The sequence below is a fragment of the Nicotiana sylvestris genome, chromosome 8, assembly GCF_000393655.2.
Source record: "Nicotiana sylvestris chromosome 8, ASM39365v2, whole genome shotgun sequence".
Classification (NCBI taxonomy): domain Eukaryota; kingdom Viridiplantae; phylum Streptophyta; class Magnoliopsida; order Solanales; family Solanaceae; genus Nicotiana; species Nicotiana sylvestris.
In genome coordinates, this window is record NC_091064.1 from 39,768,102 (window position 1) to 39,772,169 (window position 4,068).

A 4,068-nucleotide genomic window follows, 5' to 3' on the forward strand; every position below is an offset into this window, starting at 1 on the left:
AGTTATGGATGTGAATTATATCTATGTGTAAGGGAGGTCATAAAAGATATAGAAGATACGATGCGAGATTATAAGGTAAGAAAGGTAAAGGTGAACAACATACAAGATACACAAGGCAGAATATGTGAATAGTCCATACTTCGGATAGAAGGCTAGAAGTGTTGGGATTCATTATCTAGGAATAATAGCGACATAGTCAGTAGCATACCTTCCAGCCTATGGTCTAGGTATCGAAATGCTTGACTAAGAGAGTAAAGAAGAGTTGAGATGATGTGATGTCTCGCTTGACGTTCCAAGAATAACATAAGAAAATCTATGGTGCAAGCAAGTTGAAGGAAAGTTTATAAATGGATATGTATAGGTCGCAAGCTAAAGTATGGTAGAGCGACAAAGTTTTAAGGAAACATGAGTAAAGATGAGGAAAGGAAAGGGAAAAGGTGATGAGAATACATAAGTCCTTAGGAATAAGTCCATGAAAACAAGAGAGATAATGGTTTCTCTATGTTATGGAAAGTCCAATATAGCCTGAATGAACTCAAAGGAGTCTAAGACTAATAACATTCAGAAGAGATGGAATTTTGCCCTATTAATAGAATGAGGGTGTAATTGTTATAGAAAAAAATGACGTTTGGACCTTCGATTGAGTAATGATCTGACGAATAAAAGAAAGGGATCTCATGAATTGGACAGGATTAAAATACCCACACAAGGTAAATCACATTGGGATGCCGTGAGATACAGTTATGGAAGTATGGTATCGCCCCAGGTAGATCAATCTAATCATTTTAGATGTTCCCCAATAAAACGTGAATCCTAGCAGAAATATTACATAAAAATTTAAGTTATCAGGGGTGGATTATGGATCAAAACTGAGGTGAATCAACAATGGATGGATAAAAGTTATAAAGTATGAGATGTAATTATGGTGTCATTCTTAAGATGAACAGTAATATGAAAGCATTAGAGGACATAGATTTATACGTATGGGATAAGCAATGAAAGTAACCTAGGATTTGGTAGCAGACCTTAGTAACGAGAAGTCTAAGTAAGAATTATGATATAATATGACCTATGTAGATGTAGTAAAGTCATACGAATGGAAAACCACGTCTATAAAATAAGATATAGCAGTATTCGTAAGTTCGACAAAAAGCGAAGAACTTCACGATTGGCTAAAAACTGGAGGAAAAAGGAGAGGAGAGTCGCATTAGCACACTTACAAGGTCAGTATCGTAGAAGCTGCATGATGGGAGTTAGCAACAGTTATGAGATTGGTAGGAATTTGATCACAAGTCATGGTCTGGGAAAGAGGCCTAAAGGGGGGGGATACCCTTGCCTTTGAACTTATTCACAGAACAGTTGCCTAGATGGCAAGATGATTACTAAAGTATTCGCAAGAGCTATGGGATATGAGAACGATAAGCACATCAGTCAACATTCGAGGACGAATGTTCCAAAGGGAGGAATGATGTTATACCCAATATTTTCGCACATGAAAATATGCCATAAATAAATTAATTAGAGCCCGGGAGTGAGATGTCACATCCTGCAGTACTACATTACGACGATGTTTCACCCTGTAGTATTGTGCGTTGAATTTGTTGTAAGGTAATTGGCATCAGTCCAAGGAAAAGATTATTTGGAGATTATAAGGATTGTAAGTGATGAATAAATTCGTGAAGGTGAGAGGGAAAGCAAGTCGAAGAAAATGAATTTTGTTGAAATCTAGTATTTTGGGATAAAATAAGGCCCGAGTTAAAATATCCAGTATTTATGGACAAGTATCATACAAGGTACCACATGACCATGATAGTAAGGTATATAAGGTATGTGAAAAAAGAGTAGTATTTTAAGTAAATGGAAATAATTCTCAATCATGCGGGTAATTGGTTAATTATCGGGTAACAGGACACTACCCAGTTAACCAATAAGTGGATAATTTTTTTTGGATAAGCTTTACAAAAACTTCCACATGGAATCACTCATTAAGCCCAAGAATGACTCATCAAGTTATTATACTATGTGGCAAGTTATACAAATAAGTCACTAGATTAAGTGACAATTCATTCTTACACGTAAGGAACTCTTGACATCTTAAGTGGAGAAGCATGAGACTTTTCCAAAATCAAGATAATTAGCAAGGAGCAAAATTACAGTACTTTCATCTATATCATAATTTTTGACTTTGAAGGTAAGGAAATGAACGATACAACTCTACCTTACTTTGTCCTCACTACTTGGCATTTTCCATTTTTCATTCTCACTATCAGAAACGTTAATCCATAAGATGCCATGAAACATTAGTCATTCTTAAGGCTTTATACAGAAATGCAAATTTTTGCAAATAGAAGAAATCCAACGAAAGGTCTTGCACAAAACAATTCCAATGAGAATTGTTAGAATCGTAGCAACGTAAAATTTTGCGGTTCTACAGGAGTACGGTGTAATCTTCTCCAAGAATATAATACGGAGTTTTCCCTACTCCAGGTATGTTAAGGCTATCCATTCTTTCTTTTGGCATGATCCATACGATAAGAAAGAAACGTACAAATGCATAAATTCCATAAGTGACTCTACTAATAGAAGTAATAGAAATATCCATGTTCTTTAATTCCCATGTGTCATAATATTTTATCATCTGTTCATGGGTCTTAGAAAAATACGAAAGTTGAAAAGATGTTACTTTATGATATTGCTCAAGAGGCAAAGTGGTCTTATGACCTTCCGAATGATTTTATTGACGTACTTTTCATGCATTGCATTCATGTGCATTGACCGACGACCAGATGGAATTATATATGCGTATATATGTAAATATATGTATATGGGATATGGGAAAATGTTACGGCGTTATATACGCACCACCACCTGATCAGTTAATATATGATGATGATAATGCCCACAGTGGCCGAAACATGATTCAAACGGCATTATATACGCATATATATATATATACGCATATATATATATATATATATGTAAATATGATTCAAACGGCGTTATATACGCGTATATATGTATGTATATATGTATATGGGATATGGGAAAGGTTACGGCGTTATATACACACCACTACCTGATCAGCTGGTATACGATGATGATTTTGCCTATAGTGGCTAATATGATATGATGGGATGCCCTTAGAGGCTAATGATATTATGAAACATGTACCTATGCACGACATGACATTCATATGCATATGCATGACGTTAAAAGTAATTTATGATTTACAAAATTATTCTGACTTACAGGTTGAGTCATGTACTCTATATGTCTTCCATATCTCTCATGTATTTATTTATGTGCCTTACATACTTGGTACATTATTCGTACTAACGTCCCTTTTGTGTGGGGATGCTGCGTTTCATGCCCACAGGTCCCGATAGACAGGTCGATAGCCCTCCAAGTAGGTTATCAGCTCAGCGAAAGATGTTGGTGCGCTCCATTTGCTTCGGAGTTGCTCGTTTGGTTAGTATGATTTAGACGTGTATTGTTTGGTATGGCGGGACTCTGTCCCGACCCTTATGACATTTATGTATTCTTAGAGGCTTGTAGACATATGTCGTGTGCATAAAAGATTGTACAGCCTTGTCGGCCTATGTTTTGAGTTTATAAAGGATTATGTTGGCCTATTAGGCCCGTATGTATGTGTATATGATGATGTATTAAGAAAGATATGTTACGTTGGTACTCGGTTGAGTAAGGTACCGGGTGCCCATCTCGGCTCATCGGTTTGGGTCGTGACAAAAAGTAGTATCAGAGCAGTTATTTCCTAGGGAGTCTACAAGCTGTGTTTAGTAGAGTCTTATTTATGAGTGTGTCGTGCACCACACTTATAATCAGGAGGCTACATGGCATTTAGGATTGTCACTCTTTATTTTTACTCTAGATCGTGTGGTAGAGCTCACTTATAAGAATTCAAATTCCTAAATTATTTTTTTATTATTCGTAATAAGACGATACCTACATCCGGAAAGAAGGATTAAAAAGAGAGATAGTTGTGGAAGAGGTGAGTCAGAGGAATTGAATTTTTGTATAATGTCTACAATAAGTAAATGTGAGGTCTTT